The following is an 18,916-nucleotide window of genomic DNA, read 5'->3' as shown; positions in this document are numbered from 1 at the left end:
TTTCCCAGCCTTTGTGGCATTATCTCAACATAAGAATATGCTGCTATTTTTTCCCCTAAAAATAGGAAGAAAAGTCCCACCTCTATTGAGGACTCATTCCTCTTCTGCTGCTGTACCATATTTTAATTGCATCATTGCAGAGCATAGAGGTGACCCTGGGGGACGGTGGAGTGTTGTGTGTGTACGGAAACTGGGAGCTTGAGTAGGCAGCTATAATATTTATCTACTGGCATAAAAGTATTTCCGTATTTTAAGAACTAGAGCTCTGGGGCTGGTGCATGCCAGGAAATATCAGTGCTAGAGGTAGTACTTTACTATTCCCCAATTTGCAGTCAAGGATATCAAGGCACAGAGAGATTAAGAAATTTGCTTAAAGTCACAATGAATTTGTGGCACATCTGGAGTTAAACTGGGAATGTTGGTGCCCTGGCCTGTGCTTTTACCCAGTGTGTAATATAACTTCATAAAGAGGTATTCTGCTTATTGGCCACAATGGGCTGTGTAGGGATTTGAGTGGAAGGGAGATCAATGGATTGTTTTAAAAAGTGTCTGCCTGTTTGCTTTTCCATCCCAGGTGATATTATAAGTAACTAAGTTGTTCAAGTGACTTCCATGAACCATGAAGCAGAGAGTTGCAATAGGAGCTATCTTGGTATATATATATTTTTTAGTTTGTAAAATTATGAAATGTTATTTCTGTATTATGTATTTTTTATGGAAACAAGGTGACTTAGAAAGGAGAAAAAGTTATAAAAGTGTTTAATGAAATGTCATGAGCATGTAAAACATATAAAAATATAATAGGCATATTATAAAATAATTTATGTATAAAATATGCAAAATTGTAAAGTGAGAAAATGTTACAAGTACATGAGTGATCCATCATAAAATGTGTAACAGCAAGCAATAATTGTACTCTAAGTTTTGCTAGATTTTAATTACTTTAACTTTGATCCCACACTGGTTTTATGAGATATGAGAGATTGGCTACTGTGTGTGAGGTCAAGATCCAGGTGAGAGTCAATTAATGTCTTGAGAGAACAAGAATTCAGTCTGTGTCTAGCACAATGTTTACTGGGTTTTCTATAAATATTTGGTCTAAGTACAAAGGATTGAAGATTTGGGATGAGCACAGAGAAAGATGAGTTAACATTTCTGGGGATAATAAACGCACAAATTCTTCAGTGAGGAAACTTCCATACTTATATAAGTATTTTCTCATCTGATCACTTGTTTTGTTAGAGTGAAATGGCAGTAGTAATACATCCCAGTTTCCTCTGATATCTTTGCTGTGAAGTCAGTTGGCAGAATTTGATTAAGAATGTGGGCTCCAGATCATTACTGCTTGAATTTTCTCTCAACCTACCACTTACTAACTTTGATAATTTGGACAATTTACTTCTTTGCAATTCAGTTTCCTCATCTGCAATATTGGGATAATAGTACCTGCCTCATAGTTCTGTCATGAGGATAAAAGGTGTTTGTGAGTTAATGTGTGTGAAGTGCTTAACAGTGTGTGGGCTTTTAGTAGTAAGTGCTAAAAAATATTGATTACTTCTGAAAGTCCAAGCATGCTGATGACCAATCAAAGATGACTTTACTGATGAAAATAGGGAATCTTGAATTGTCAAAATGTACAATATTCCTTGAGAACCATTATTAAATATCTAAGGATGATTAGGAGAAATAAAGACTTTGCTCTCATTTAATGGGATCTAGTCATTGTCATTTTGTTTATTATAGGGCATGAGATCAAGACGGAGTGGTAAAGCAGAGGTGGCTTGCTGTTCAGATGATCAAGGCTGTCCTTCACGACCAAGTTAGTGTGGAGAATAAGACAATATCTCTGCGTAATGAGGTGGTTCAGACGAACTACTTCAACAGAATCATCATATTTAATTAATTTTATTTTAATTCATTAATTGTAATGAATTATTTTCACTAATTGTAATGAATTCTTTTCACTATTGCTTGAGAGAGAATGACATAAAACAATTGTTTTGAATGTCAAGCGTATGTTGCAGCAGAGCAGTATTGGAACTGTTCTCATCATAAATTCAAATGCACCCATCAGCCCCAGCTCTCTCAGCCACAGATAGTTATTGGCTATCTCTCAATCCCCTACTTGCCCCCATCCAATGATGCATTTATTAATTTGCACCACTTGCATCACTTGCTCTGTACAGCAATTGTTTGAGGTAGGTATTGCTGCCCATGTTCAATTGCTTAGCATGCATCACATAATTTGTTCTCTACAATAATACTAAGTAGGTATTTAAAAAAATTCTTGTTAACATGAGAAATTTGAAGCTTACAGAAGTTAAATAGTGGGATTAGTTATCGGATCCAGATCTTTTATGACTTCAACATTCTTAATTACCGTTATATATTACATGTTATATCATGCTATACATATTAACATTATGGTATCTCTTACCCATTTCCTAGGAATGGTTTTTCCATTCAAATAACTTGCATTACCACTCCTTTCTTTGCCTATAATAACAATATGACTATTTTTCCATTTTTTACTATGTCTACTAAGAAGCTTAAATCCAAATATGAGGCTTAATTGTAGTAATGTTGATGAATTGCATGTTTAAGCTTTCTTAGTCTTGGTATCTTACTCCCTTATTTGTATTTCACCCAGGTTTGATTTTTAATTCTATCCTTGGATTTTCATTTTATCATTTGTTTTAATGCCTCCTTCACATCACACAGTCAGATCCTTTGTGGAAGATGATGAATGGGTGAATAAGCATTTAAAGCATATGTTCATAGCTTCATCAATTGTACAACAGCGTGGATTAAAGATAATTATTAATTAAAAGTGACCTATGCTTCTGGTTGTTTCCACAGGTCGTTGAGTCCCCCGAAATCAAGTGACAAAATATATATTTTTTGAGAGTCAATATTGTGAATTATTATCTGGAATAAACATCTTTAAGAGTATGCTAAGTCTAACATATCATTCAATAACTGTTTGCTGGCTAGTTAAACTTTCTGAAATAAGAACTATAAAGTCAGGTATATCTCATTTTATTGTGCTTTATGTTACTGCACTTTGCAGATATCGCATATCCAAAAAATTGAATGTTTGTGGCAATCCTGTGTCAAAAAAGCCTATTACCATCATTTCTGTCAATAGCACTGCTCAATTCATGACTCTGTATCACATTTTGGTAATTCTCACAATATTTCAAACTTTCTCATTATTATTATATCTTATGGTGATCTCTGATCAATGATCTTTGATGCTATTATTGTAAATGTTCTGTGGTGCCACAAACAGTGCCCTAAAATTAGTTGTGTCTAATTTTAGACACAACTAAAATTAGTACAATTAATAGCCCTATGATGGCTTCTAATTGTTTAGGTGAAGAGTTATTAGTCTCTCACTTTAAATCAAAAGCTAGAGGTGATTAAGCTTGGTGAAGAAGATATGTTGAAAGCTGAGCTAGTCTAGAAGCAAGGCCTCTTGTGCCAAACTGTTAGCCAACTTGTGAATGCAAAGGAAAAGTTCTTGAAGAAAATAAAAGTGCTACTTCAGTGAACACCCAAATGACAAGAAAGCAAAAGAGCCTTATTGCTGATGTGGAGAAAGTTTTAGTGGTCTGGATAGATCAAACCAGCCACAACATTCCCGTAAGCCACAGCTTAACCCAGAGCAAGGCCCTAACTCTCCTCAATTCTATGAAGTTCGAGAGGTGAGGAAGCTGCAGAAGAAAAGTTGGAAGTTAGCAGAGGTTGATTCATGAGGTTTATGGAAAGGAGCTGTTTCCATAACACAAAACTGCAAGGTGAATCAGTAAGTGCTGATGGAGAAGCGGCAGCAAGTTACCCAGAAGATCTAGCTAAGATCATTGATAGAATTGGCTACACTAAACAACAGATTTTCAATGTAGACATACAGCCTTCAATTGGAAAAAGATGCCATCTAGGACTTCCGTAGCTGGACAGGAGAAGTCAATGCCTGATTTCAAAGCTTTAAAGTACAGGTTGACTATATTGTCAGGGGCTAATGCAGCTGGTGACTTTTAAGTTGAAGCTCAATGCTCATTTACCATTCTGAAAATCCTAGGTCCCTTAAGAATTATGCAAAATCTACTTTTTCTGTGCCCTGTAAACATCAAAGCCTGGATGACAGCGTATTTGTTTACAGCGTGGTTTACTGAGTATTTTAAGTACATGGTTGAGACCTACTGGCAAGAAAAAAAGATTCCTTTCAAAATATTGCTGCCCATTGGCAATGCACACAGCAACTCAAGGGCACCAATGGAGATATATACAAGGAGATGAATGTTGTTTTCATGCTTTCTAACAACATACATTCTGCAGCCAATGGATTAAGAGGTAATTTCTACTTTTAAGTCTTATTATTTAAAAAATACATTTTGTAAGGCTATAGCAGACATCAACAGTGATTCCTCTGATGTATTTGGGCAAAGCCAAATGAAATCCTTTTGGAAAGGATTCACCATTCTTTGTATTTTATTTATTCATTTTTCTTTCCAACTTTTATTTTATATTCAAGGGGTAAGTATGCAGGTTTGTTACATGTGTAAATTGCATGTTGTGGAGGTTTGTTGTACAGATAATTTCGTTACCCAGATAATCAGCATAATACCTAACACTCGATAGGTAGTTTTTCAATTCTCACCCTCCTCCCACCTTTCACCCTCAAGTAGGCCCTGGTGTCTATTGTTCCCTTCTTTGTTTTCATGTGTACTCAATGTTTAGTTCCTACTTTTAGGTAGTTTTTCAGTTCTCACCCTCCTCCCACCTTTCACCCTCAAGTAGGCCCTGGTGTCTATTCCGTTCTTTGTTTTCATGTGTACTCAATGTTTAGTTCCTACTTTTAAGTTTGAACATGTGGTATTGATTTTCTGTCCCTGCATTAGTTCACTTACAATAATAGCCCCCAGATCCATCCATGTTGTTGCAAAGGACATGATCTTATTCTTTTTTTATGTCTGTGTAATATTCCGTGGTATACATGCACCACATTTTCTTTACCCAATCCATTGTTCATGGGCACCTAGGTTGATTCCAAGTCTTTGCTATTGTGAATAATGCTGCTATGAACATACACACGTGTGTGTCTTTATGGTAGAATGATTTATATTCCCTTGGTATATACACAGTAACAGGATTGCTGGGTCAAATGGTAGCTCTGTTTTATTTTCTTTGAGAATCTCCACACTGCTTTCTACACTGGCTGAACTTATTTATATTCCAACCAGCAGTGTATAATCATTCCCTTTTCTCTGCAACCTTATCAACATCTATTATTTTTGACTTTTTAGTAGTAGCCATTCTGAGTGGTATGAGATGGTATCTCATTGTGGTTTTGACTTACATTTCTCTAATGATCAATGATATTGAGCATTTTTTCATAGGCTTATTGGCTATGTGTATGTTTTCTTTTGAGAACTAGCTGTTCCTGTGTTTTGCCCATTTTTAAATGGGGTTGTTTTATGCTTGTTGATTTGCTTAAGTTCCTTATAGATTCTGGATATTAGACCTTTGTCTAATAAAACTATGTCAGATGCATAGTTTTCAAACATTTTCTCCCATTCTGTAGGTTGTCTGTTTATTCTGTTGATAGTTTCTTTCAATATGCAAAGGTTGTTTGTTTGATTAGGTCCCACACTTCAATTTTTGTTTTTGTGGCAATTGCTTTTGGAGTCTTTGTCATAAAGTCTTTTCTCAGACCAATATCTGGAATGATATTTCTTAGTTTTCTTCTAGGGTTTTTATAGTTTTATGTTTACATTTAAATCTTTAACACATGTTGAGTTAATTTTTTGAATATGGTGAAAGGAACAGGTCCACCTTCAATCTTCTGCATATGGCTGGCTAGTTAATGCAGCATGATTTATTGAATAGAGGGTCCTTTCCCCGTTGCTTGTTATTACCAGCTTTGTCAAAGATCAGATGGTTGTAGGTGTGTGGCTTTATTTCTGGGTTCTCTAACCTGTTCCATTAGTCTATGTGTCTGTTTTTGTACCAGTACCATACTGTAGCTTTGTGGTATAGTTTGAAGTTGTGTAATGCAATGTCTCCAGCTTTGTTATTTTTGGTTAGGATTTCTTGGCTATTCAGGCACTTTCTTTTTGGCTCCATAGGAGTTTTAGAATAAATTTTTCCTAATTCTGTGAAGAATGTCGTTGGTAGTTTGATAGAAATAGCATTGAATCTATAAATTGCTTCAGGTAGTATGGCCATTGTAACAATATTGATTCTCCCTGTCTATTGACATAGAATGTTTTTCTGTTTGTTTATGTCATCTCTGATTTCTTTGAGCATTGTTTTGTAATTTCCATTGTAGACATCTTTCACTTCCTTGGTTAGCTGTAGTTTTAGGTATTTTGTTCTTTTTATGGCTATTGTGAATAAGCTTGTGCTCTTGATTTGGCTTCCAACTTGGATGTCTTTGGTGTAAAGAAATAGTAATTGTTTTTGTACATTAATTTTGTATCCTGAAACCTTGCTGTAGTTGTTTATCAGGCTTAGGAGCCTTTGGATAGAGACTATGGGGATTTTTAGATATAGAATTATATTGCCTGCAAAGAGAGATATTTTAGCTTCCTCTCTTCCTTTTTGGATGATGCCTTTATTTCTTTCTCTTGCCTGATTGCTCTGGCTAGGACTTCCATTACTAGGTTAAACAGGAGTGGTAAGAGTGGGCATCCTTGTCTTGCTCCAGTTCTCAAGCAGAATGCTTCAAGCTTTTTCTCATTCAGTATGATGTTCACTGCAGATTTGTCATAGATGGCTTTTATTATTTTGAGGTATGTTCCTTTGATGCCTAGTTTGTAGAGGGGTTGTAACATGATGGGATGTTGAATTTTATCAAAAGCCTTTTCTGCATCTATTGAGATGATTGTGTGTGTGGTTTTTGTCTTTAGTTCTGTCTATATGATGAATCAAATTTATTGATTTGCATATGTTGAACCAATCTTGCATTCCAGGGGTAAAGCCTGCCTGATTGTGCTGGATTGGCTTTTGAATGTGCTGCTGGATTTGGCTTGTTAATATTTTGTTGAGGATTTTTGCATCTATGTTCATCAGGGATATGGTCTGAAGCTTATTTTTTTGATTTTGCCTCTGCTAGGTTTTGGTATTAAGATGATGTTGGCCTCATAGAATAAATTAGGGAGGAGTCCCTCTTCCTTGATTTTCAGAATAGTTTCAATAGGAGTGATACCAGTTCTTCTTTATATGTGTGGTAGAATTTGGCTGTAAATCCATCTGCTCTAGGGCTTTTTCTGGTTGGTAGGTTTGTTATTACTGACACAATTTCAGAGCTTATTATTGGTCTGTTGAGGATTTCATTTTTTTGTGTGTGGACAGAGGTCTTCACAACAGTCTCTAAAGGTTTTTTTTTCCATTTCTGTGGGGTCAGTGGTAATGTATCTATTGCCATTTCTGATTGTGTTTATTTGAATTGTCTCTCTTTTTTCTTTATTAATTTAGCTAGTGGTCTATCAATCTTATTTATTCTTTCAAAAAACCATTATTTGTTGACATTTTGTATGTTTTTACTTATCTCCATTTCATTCAGTTCAGCTCTCATTTTGGTTATTTGTTTTCTTCTGGGAGCTTTGGGGTTGGTTTCTTCTTGTTTTTCTTGTTCCTCTAGATATGATGCTAGGTTGCTAATTTGAGATCTTTCTAACTTTTTGATATGGGTAGTTAGTGCTGTTAACTTCCCTCTTAACACTTATTTAGTTATGTCCCAGAGATTCCGGTATGTTTTATTTTTGTGTTCATTAGAATTTATTTATTGATTTGTGCCTTAATTTTATTGTTTATCCAAAGCACTCAGATAAGATTGTTTAATTTTCACTTAGTTGTGTGGTTTTGAGAGATCTTCTTGGCATTGATTTATATTTTTATTGCACTGTGGTCTGAGTGTGGTCTGGCTGGTGTATATATTTTTAATTTGTTGAGAATTGCTTTATTATTGATTTTTTGGTCAATTTTAGAATATGTGCCATGTGCAGATGAGAAGAATGTGTATTCTGCTTTTGTCAGGTGAACTACTCTATAGATGTCTGTTAAGTTCATTTGGTCAAGTGTTGAGTTTAGGTCTCAAAATTATTTGTTAGTGTTCTGCCTTGATGATCTGTCCAATACATCAAGTGTCGAAGTCTCCTACTATTATTGTGTGGTTGTCTGAGTTTCTTCATAAATCTCTAAGAATGTGTTTGATGAACCTGGGTGCTCCAGTGTTGGGTGCATATATATTTAGGATAGTTACGTTTTCTTGTTGAATTGAACTCTTTATCATTGTATAATGCTCTTCTTTTTTTTTTCTTTGATAGTTGTTCATTTAAAGTCTGTTTTGTCTAAAATAAGAATAGCAACCCCTGCTCTTTCTTGTTTTCCATTTGATTGATACGTCTTTCTCCATCCCTTTACTTTGATCTTGTGGTTGTTCTTGCATGTGAGATTGGTCTTTCGAAGACAGCATACTGTTGGGTTTTGTTTCTTTATTCAACTTGCCACTCTGTGCCTTTTAAGTGGGGGTGTTTAGCCCATTTATATTCAAGGTTAATGTTGATATTTGTGGATTTGATCCTGTCATCATGTTGTTGATTGTTATGTAGTTTTGATTGTGTCGTTGCTTCATAGTGTCAGTGGTTTATGTACTTAAGTGTTTTGTGGTGGCTGGTAATGGTCTTTTGTTTCCATAGTTAACACTCTCTTAAGGAACTCCTGGAAGTCAGGTCTGGTAATAATGAATCCCCTTAGCATGTGCTTATCTGAAAAGGATTTCATCTCTTCTTTGTTTATGAATCTTACATAGTTTGGCTGGACATGAAATTCTTAGATGGAATTCATTTTCTTTAAGAGTGCTAAATATAGGTCCCCAATCTCTTCTGGCTTGTAGGATTTCTGCTGAAAGGTCTGCTGTTAACCTGATGTGGTTCCCTTTGTAGCTGGCCTGCCCTTTTTCTCTAGTTGCCTTAAATAAATTTTTTTTCTCTTTGGTCTTGGAGAATCTGATTACTGTGTGTATTGGGGATAGTCATCTTGTATAGTATCTCACAGGGGTTTTCTGAGTTTCCTCAATTTGAATGTCAACCTGTCTAGCAAAGTTGGGGAAACTTTCATGGACAGTCTCCTCAAATATGTTTTCCAAGTTGCTTGCTCTCTCTCCCTCTTTTTCAGGGATGCCATGAGTCGTTGGTTTGGTCTCTTTACACAATCTCATATTTTCCAGGAGGTTTTGTTTATTTCATTAAATTTTCTTTATTTCTGTCGACTGAGTTAATTTGAAGAAGCAGTCTTTGAGTTTTGAGTTTCTTTTCTCAGCTTGGGTCTATTCTGCTGTTAATACTTCCAATTGTGTTATGACATTCTTGTAGTAAGCTTTTAAGCTCTATCAGCTCAGTTTGATGATTTTTTCAAATGGCTATTTCATCTTCATCTCTTGAATCATTTTACTGGATTCCTTGGAATGGGTTTCAACTTTATCCTGAATCTCAGTGATCTTTGTTGCCATCCAGATTCTGAATTCTATGTCTTTGATTTCAGTCATTTCATTCTGGTTAAGAACCATTGCTGGGCAGCTAGTGTAGTCATTTGGAGATATGGAGACATTCTGACTTTTAGTGTTGCCAGGGTTCTTGCATTGATTATTTCCAATCTCTGTTGGCTGATGTTCCTTTAAGTGTGGTGTAATTTGAATATAGTCAGTTGGCTTTGTTTCTGTATATTTTCAGAAGGCCAAGGCTTTGTGTGGGGTCTTTACTTATGGCTGAATTCTTGTCTCTGGTTTCACAAGGCTGTATACTTGCTAAGTAATTTTGAGGTGGAGGTTGGGCTTAAGAAGAGGAGCCACAAGGTTGAGTAAGAGCTTATCTATTGGCAATTATGATTATCGGCCATTATGTGTTGGCCTTAAACACAATGGTCAATAGATAAGCTATTACTCAGCCATGTGGCTCCTCTGTATTTCCTCATGTTTGCTGTCATGCTTCCTCTCAGTGCTCTGAGAGTGTGGGCCTCTCTCTCATTTGAGTGTTGGTCACAGATCTCATCTTGTCACTCTTGGGCTGTGTACTGCCACCCTGGGGTGAGCTCAGGCTTTTGTTTCCTCACCATTTTTGAGGCAAAAGGAAGGGACCTTGGTAGTGGCAATGACAAGGGGCCTTTCACTTGTCTTTTGTGGCTCTACAACAAAGAAACACAGAACCACTGCCAATTGGAATGATCCGCTGGCGGTGGAGTGGCTATGTTGCTGGCCCAAACTGAGGGGCCCTGCCTGATGAAGAGCAGGGGACACGGGGGAACTCACAGGGAGACAGCCTGGTCTCTTCTTTGCAGAACAGTTTCAGCATGCTGGAGGTTCTAATAAAACACTCAGGCTCTTTGTTTCTTCCACAGCCTGGTGGTGACAAAGACTGGTACTGCTGCAGTGGCAATGGCTGGGGGCCTGTCAGTTTCCTCTGGGAACCACACTCAGAAAAACACAGAGCTGCTGCCAGTGGGAATGGGGGTTTAGCTGGGGATGGAGTAGCTGTGCTGCAGGCTGAGCTGGGGGGCCCTGCCTGGTGAAGAGCAGTGGGTGAGGGCTCACAAGGAAGACAGAATGGGCTCCTCTCCATATGTGCCATGCTGGAATGTCAAAAAAGTGATCAGGATCTTCATTCTTTCTCTAGCCTGAGCGCAGCAAAGGGGTATTGCTGTGGCAACAGCAGATAGCTGGTGGGTTGTTTTTGGGATTTCTTCCCCAGAGAAACGCAGAGCTGCCACTGACAGAAGTGATCAGGAGGGGCAAGGCAGCTGTCCTGGGGCCCAGGTCGAGAGGCCCTGCCCAATGAAGAGTGCAGGGACAGGGACCCACATGGAAAAGTCTGGCCACTTTTCTGTAAGGCAGCTGGGGTATGCTGGAAGCCCACAATAGTTCTTGGACTCTTTGCTCCCTCCTCAGCTTGAACACAGAAGGTGTGGGGGCCACAGCAGTGGCAAAAGCTGTAGGCCTGCCTATTACCTCTGGGAGCTCCATTCCAGAGAAATGCAGAGGGGAGACTGACCAGAGTGTTCAGGCAGGACTCAGGTGGCTATTCTGGGGTTCCAGGCCAGTAGACTTTGCCTGATGAGTTGTAGGAGAGGTGAAGCCTGCAGTCTATCTGTCCTTTAATGCCATGGAGGGCGTCTCTATTCTGGGGGCATGTGAGAGATCCTGACCTCCTTTGTTGGTGGAGCTATACCAGCTGATGCCGGGATGCTTAGGAGTCTAAAGCCCTTGGAGTTGTGTGTGGATTGAGTGGTAGCTCTTCCCAGACTCCATACAGCTCTCCAGGTCAGTCTGGAGGTCCCTAGGGCAGGGAGACAAGGAGGATCTCCTGTGCCTGGGATTGCAAGGGTCCTTGGCAGAAGTTTGGGTCCCTGGAGACTCTTGCTCACTCACCACTTTCCTGCAGTGGAGAGTTTCCCTTGGCTCCACACCAATCCTGGGTGGGTAGCTGTTCTGTCTCACTCTTCTCTGCTCTCTATGGGTTGTATCACTTACTTGATGAATCCCTCCTAGATGATCCATTTGAAGAGCTAGTATTTACTTGCCACTCTATCTCCACTCTGTAAGAGCAGTACACACTAGCTGTTTCTAGTCAGCCCTCTTGGCAACTCCCATAATCCAGAATTCACCATCCTTGATCCATTAAGGAGATTTGTAATTCATAGAAGGAGGTCAAAATACTAACATTAAGAGGAATTTGGAAGAGGTTGATTCCAACCATCATGGATGACTTGGAGGTGTTCAAAACTTCAGTGAAGGAACGAACTGCTAATGTGGTGGAAATATCAAGAGAACTAGAAATAGAAGTAGAGCCTGAAGTTGTGAGCAAATTGCTGCAGTCTCATGATAGAACCTGAAGAAATGAGGAGTTGCTCCTTATGGATGAGCGAAGAAAGAGGTTTCCTGAAATGAAATATACTCCTGATGAAGATGCTGTGAGCATTCTTGAAATGACAACAAAGAATTTAGAAGATGCCGTAAACTTAGTTGATAAAGCAGTGGCAAGGTTTGAGAGGACTGGTTCTAATTTTCAAGGTTCTACTGTGGGTAAAATGCTATCAAATGGCATTTCATGCAATAGAGAAATCTTTTGTGAAGAGTCAGTTCCTGTGGAAAACTTCATTGTTATCCTATTTCAAGAACTTGACACAGGTACTCCTACCTTCAGCAACCACCACTCTGATGAGTTGGCAGCCATCAACATCAAGGCCAGACTCTCTACCAGCAAAAAGATTATAAAACACTGAAGGCTTGATTGTGCAGTCATAGGTCACTGTAGCCTGGAACTCTTGAGCTCAAGTGATCCTTCTGCCTAAGCCTCCCAAGTAGCTGGGACTGCAGACATATACTACCATACCTGGATAGTTTGTTTGTTTGTTTTCTTTAGAGATGGGGTCTTGCTATGTTACTCAGGCTGGTCTTGAACTCCTGGTCTGAGTCTCTCAAGTAGCTGGGATTACAAATGGGAGCCACCACACCCAGCTTAAACATTACCTTTATATGCACTGGGAAACCAAAAAATGTGTGTCTTCCTTTATTGGGATAGTCACTTTATTGCTGTGGTCTGGAGCCGAACCCATGATATCCCTGAGTTATACCTTACATATATATCCTGTGAAGAAGTCCTTCTCAGATATTACAGCCTATATACAAAACATAAAGCTGGGTTTAAAAAATGGAAACAGAAGGGATCATATTTCAGTCTAGTCACTCAGAAGAGATTCAATTGAAAAAACAATTTGTTATAGCAGCCATGACACACTAATACATGCACAGAGATTTCATTCTAGAGGAGACAGCGAGTAAATAATAATTACAATCAATCAATCATATAGTATGTTAGATGGTAATAAGTACTATGGAAAAAGAGGAAAGGGAGTACAGGAAAGGGTGAGTGAAGGTCCCTCATCTGTGGAAGGGTGCTGGAGAAGAACATGGGGGACACTTCACATTGTAACTACCATGGTGAGAGTAGACCTCATTGAGATGATGAGATTGGAGCAAAGACATGAAGTTGGTAAAGGATTTAACTAAGTAGATATCTGTGGGAAAACTTTCCAGGCCAAGAGAACCACAGTACAAATGCACTAAAGCAAGAGTCAGCCTGGTGTGTTTAAGGGAAAAAATAACAGCTGACTAGAGTGACAGGAAGACAAGAAGGAAAATTAGATAAGTAACTGCAGGCTGATTATGTAGGCCATTGTAAAGTCTGGAAGCAGAAATCATCTTACAGATTTACTAGAAGTTATTTCCCAGATGATAATAAACATCTGGTCAATTCAAAAACTTTCAACTGAAGAAAATTATTAGCAGGGCAAACTAGAGGCTAATTGTAGACATGAAGACTTCTCCTGTATTAGTTTCAGAACACTAAATGGTTTGGAAGAATGAAATCAACCAACAGATTGATTATATATATGAGACAAAAACTGAGTATAAATTCATCAAGAATCCACTTAAAGCTAACTAAAATTCATCTGATATCACCTTCTGCTATTTTATAAATTTTTGATTATTTTAAAGACAAACTTTCATAATTTTGTTGAAATAGTTTCTTCTTAAATTTCTTTATCCTTTTAGCATATAGCTTTGAATCACAGAACCCACACTTGGTACTGCTTTTATCTGGATTTAATGTCATTGAAATTGTGGCAGATTCTGTGTGTGAGTCAGGGGTATCATAAAAAAATGACCAAATTTCAGTTGAATGGATCAGCTACAGGCCTGCATGGCAGAATAGCCTGGAATAACTGCTTTGAGCAGATGTCCTGGCAAGTTGTAGGCACAGTGACACAATGACTGCCAGCGTAGTCCTGGCTCAGCAGTTCATTTTATATCCAAGCACCTTCAGCCTTTCAGCAGCAGCAAGGTTTACCCATATGTTTTCCATTCCACACCCTAGATGTGGTTAGATTCCAAAATCACCTGCAGATGTGGTGTGATTCTGAGCTCAACTTCTTTTTCTTCTCCCCATGTTATATTTGGTTCATGTTTACCATGCCAATTTTATCATAAGTCTCTTGCCCACTTAAATTTTGGCCATATAACATGATGGAAAACTCCAAACACTCCCGAAACAGTCTAGAATCATTGCATTCAGAATTTTGTTCAACCTAAACAAATAAATATTTGTCAAATAAATGACTTAGCTGATGTTATGGGAGTGTCCATAGCACTGGGAGAGTCTGCCCTTGCCTTCCCCAGCTACTCTTCATTTTAAGTGTTTGTAGATTACTGAATCTGTTCTGATATTAGATGGCAGTACATCAGCATTCTATACCAGGAGCCAAGGGGAACTGGAGCAGACTTGGTTTACAGGGTACCTGGAATGAGTCCTAGACACCTGCATGTTTGGTGAGGTGAATCTTCTCCTAATCCCACTACATCCATCCACTCTGTACAAATGGGGTTCTCTCTTGGTTTCTTATTCTCTGTTCCAGTTCCTTGTGTGACTGAAATGCTATTTCATTTGGCTGGTGACTTGAATGGTGTATGGGAGGGCGAATTTCACTTAGCAGGCCAAGGGATAGGATTAAGCTACTGTATAAGTCAGGGGTTTCCAGAGAAACATAATCAAGAGGACACACACACACACACACACACACACACACACACACACAAAATATCTATATTGCCACAGTAGAGATGTATTTATTTGAAGGAATTGGCTTATGCTATTGTGGGACTGGAAATTCCAAAATTTGCAGTGCAAGCTGGGAGGCTGGAGTCCCAGGGAAAAACTGATGTTGCAGTTCAGGTTCAAAGGCCATCTATTGGCACAAGTTCCTCTTCCTAGGGGGAGGTCAGTTTTCTCTTCTTTTCAGAACTTCAGCTACTTGGATGAGGGCCACCCACATTATGGAGGGCAATCTGCTTACTCAAAGTCTGCTGATTTAAGCATAAGTCTCATTCAAAACATCCTTCACAGAAACATTCAGAATAATGTTTGAGCAACTATCTGGGCACTGTGGCAAGTCCTGTTGACATATAAAATTAACTATCATATATATATTAAATATATATATATTAAAAATATATATAATATGCCATAATTATTTTCTTCTTGTTACTCTAGGTTTTGGAAAAACTTTGTGTAGTTTTTCCCAGTTCAGCTGTGCATAGGGCATTCTGTCTGTCTGATAATTAAAGCATTCAGATGAAATGCTACACATCTCAGGGACAGTGACTAACCACAATGATTTAAGTTACAGGAACTCAAGCAAAGGCTGAAAGTCAGGTGATAAAGTCAGAGATATTTTATTACTTCCAACCATTCTCCCCCACCTTCTCTCATGGGGTTCTCAATCCAGAACAAAAATGGTTAGGCTAAGTCCAGGCTCCTTATAATTTTATGTACCATTTCACTGCTGTTTTGTATTGCTTAGAATTCACCAATGCACTAAAAATGGTTGGGCAAAGCATTCTATCAGATTTGCCTAGTTGTTCAAAATGTCCACTGCATATCCACTTAAACAGATGCATGCATTCATTAAAAACATTTAATTGATGTCCCTATCATTAAGTAATTGATAGTGAGCAGAAAGAGTGAGATTAGAACAAATATCCATGATGCAAGATAAAGAGTGATAACTTAAAAAAAAGAAAATTATTTCTTTAGTAATTAAGAGAAATAGCTACTCGGGAGGCTGAGGCAGGAGAATGATGTAAACCCGGGAGGCGGAGCTTGCAGTGAGCTGAGATCCGGCCACTGTACTCCAGCCCGGGCGACAGAGTGAGACTCCGTCTCAAAAAAAAAAAAAAAAAGAGAAATAGCATTCCAGCTTGGAACAAAATAGGGAGAGGAACATTTGGGGAAGGTTTGATAGAGGAGGTGATGGTTGAATGGGGCTTTAAAATGGGGGCAGGATTTGGATAAAGAGAGTGGAGGGAAGGGCATTTAGGAAAGGAGAAATAATGGGAGCACAGGTACTGGGTAAAAAATTAAGCATGAAGTGTATTTGAAAGACAGTGGGTCAAAGCGTAGGTCAAGTGTGGAAAAACTAGAAGACAGCACTAGACTGGGGAGGTCTTGCTAATTTGACTGCAGAGACTGGATTTTTACTTGATGGTTAATTGGAAGCTACCAGAAGATTTTAAGCTTAAATTTATATTTTGGGAAGACTAATCCTACAATAGTGTGTAGTATTCTTTAAAGGCAGAAGAAAGAGGAAGTAAAAGCCTTGTCTTAAGATTTTTTTTCAGTGGAACTGAAAAGAAGTAAATAGATGCAACAAATTCTATAGAGCTAGAATCAACTGGACTTGGGAACAAAACGTGAAATAATTTACATGGTAGAAGGAATATATGATGCTTAATTTTATGTGTCAACTTGAGCAATATTTTTGGATGAGATTAACATTTAAATTGGTGAACTTGGCCAGGTGTGGTGGCTCACACCCATAATCCTAGCACTTTGGGAGGCGAAAGTGGGAGGATTACCCGAGGTCAGGAGTTTGAGACCAGTGTGGCCAACATGGTGAAACCCCATCTCTACAAAAATTAGCTGGATGTGGTGGTGCACACCTGCAGGCCCAGCTACTTGGGAGGCTGAGATGGGAGGATTGCTTGAAACCAGGAGGCAGAAGCCGCAGTTAGCTGAGATGGCACACAGTACTCCAGCCTGGGTGACAGAGTGATACCCTGTCTCAATAAATAAGTAAATAAGTAAATAAATAAATAAATGGGTGAACTTTGGGTAAAGCAGGTTGCCCTCTATCATGTGGGTGGGCCTCATCCAATCAGCTGGGGGCCTGAATAGAACAAAAGGGCCAGCATCCCACAGCAAGGGGAATTCTCCAGAAGACCGATTTTCCATTGGAACTGGAACATGACCTGGGTCTCTACCTGCTGGCCATTGGACTGGGATTGCACCATTGGCTCTTCTCCAGCCTGCTGGGTCACACTTGCCGAGTTTGGACTTGCTACATTCCAAAACTGCAGGAGCCAATTACTTATAACGAACTCCTCCTCCTCCTCCTCTCTCTCTCTCTCTCTCTCTATATATATATATAGATAGATAGATGTATACATACACACAATACACTATACATATCTATCTCTCTATATATGTATAGATATGTGTATATGTATATATCTATATATATAAAAATAGATATGTATAGTGGTATATGTACCATATCTATCTATCTATCTATCTATCTATCTATCTATCTATCTATCTATCTAGGGAGGGAGAGAATCTCTGTGTGTGTGTGTGTGTGTGTGTGTGTGTGTGTGTGTGTGAGTGTGTGTATGTATACCACTCACACACATCCTATTGGATTTATTTCTCTGGAGAACCCTAATAGATAATCTTGAAGATCATTCTAAGGCCTATCTACGTCTTCTCTTTTTCTTTCCTCTCTTTGCTGCTCTGCAGTGCGTGGATGACATCTGAAACCTAGGGGAAGGGGGGCGAAGTGACTTGTCTAATTTAATCAGCTAATTGGTGACTGAGTTGCTGTGTTGAGATATTGATGGGGTGGGGAAAAAGGGAGGCATCAGTGATGACTAATGCATTGATCTGCTGGATACCTGGAAATGTCAGGAGAATTAACCTATTTTGAGGCAAAGTTTACCCCTGTCAATTGCATTTTAACCATCAACTGTGGCAGAGATATGCAGAAGGTATTAGATATACAAGTGAGGTGTTCTGAAAAGGGAGACATTTCTGTCTGATGATTATCCTGTTGAGAATAAAAATTTGATTATATGAAAGATAAACTTCCACATGTGTTTCAAAGACACAGTGTTCTGACAACATTTTTGTTCCCTCTGGTTAGTGATAATTGACTCTGACTGGCATTTTCACAAGATGAGATCCTTCTACTGTCAGAGAAGTGACTCAGAAAGCCAAGAGTTTTTTTAAACATTTAAAAACATTTGTGACAATACAGTGCTTTTAATTTTTAATTTAATATGTTAAAAAATTCTTTAATAGAAGAAACAACATCATTCACGTTAGAGTTAGTTATCACTGGCTTTTAGAAAATAAGATGTGATGCCTCAGCTCTGTCTAGACATGAAACATGTGGAGAATGACACAATTCAGGCTGAAAATGACTTTTTTTCCCTGTCCCACTGGATAATTTGAGAGTATGTTTCTGTTTTAATTTATTCAGTCTATACTTCTTATTTTCCATTTAATATTATCTAGAGAGATACAGTTTCTGAGACAAGGGAAAGCAGAAACATATATAGTTATTCAACATACATTAACACCAACAAAAGAATTGTGCTAAGTTTTATGGAAGATGCAAATATAAAGAGGACACAGCCTCTTTGTCAATTTGGCAGGCAGAACATTGTTAGTGCCATAAGGGAAGGAAAAAATGCCACAGGAGCTTATTCATTCACTAACCAAATATTTATTGATTGTATGTTGCACCGCAGGCATGATGATACGAGATATGTAGATGTCTGAGACCCAGTCACTGCTGTGAAAGATGAGAGAAATGCAAAAAGCAGAAAAAAAGTGCTGTTAAAGTATGAAAATACACAGCTGTTTACTTTTGTGGTCTCTCTCTTGACTAGTCATGATGATTTTTATTTGCTATTAACTTATTAAATAAAGTTAAAATGTTAAATTGTTAGCATGAATTTTATTGTTTATCTTTATATTGTGCAATGCCAACTTAAATGCAAACATCAGGACATTTCACTTGTGTGCAGAATCTCCAAGATTACACAATTTGTATTTCATTGCTTGTCCTGGGAGGGTGCCTCCAGCTGGTTGGAAGAGACAGACTCAAGCAAGATCAGGAAGATTGGAAGGAAGACGAAAGGATCTCCAAAGTATCTGTTGGCTGAGGGAGAACTTGGGGTATAGGAATACTTGTGGTGCTAATACGGACTCTTATAGGCACTCAAGGGCCCTGCTCTGTG

The 18,916-nt window shown here is 38.4% G+C and overlaps 1 long non-coding RNA gene across 1 annotated transcript; it reads left to right on the top strand.

The window, feature by feature from the left end:
• Positions 1-515: 515 nt before the first annotated feature.
• LOC102140306 (uncharacterized) lies at positions 516-2,949 on the top strand. Its single transcript, XR_273672.5, has 3 exons — positions 516-652; positions 1,744-1,819; positions 2,860-2,949. It is a non-coding gene; the product is annotated as an uncharacterized lncRNA (long non-coding RNA).
• Positions 2,950-18,916: the final 15,967 nt, after the last annotated feature.

The sequence above is a fragment of the Macaca fascicularis genome, chromosome 1, assembly GCF_037993035.2.
Source record: "Macaca fascicularis isolate 582-1 chromosome 1, T2T-MFA8v1.1".
NCBI classification, from domain to species: domain Eukaryota; kingdom Metazoa; phylum Chordata; class Mammalia; order Primates; family Cercopithecidae; genus Macaca; species Macaca fascicularis.
Note: the sequence above shows the minus strand (reverse complement) of the source record. Positions and strands in the feature narration are given on the sequence as shown.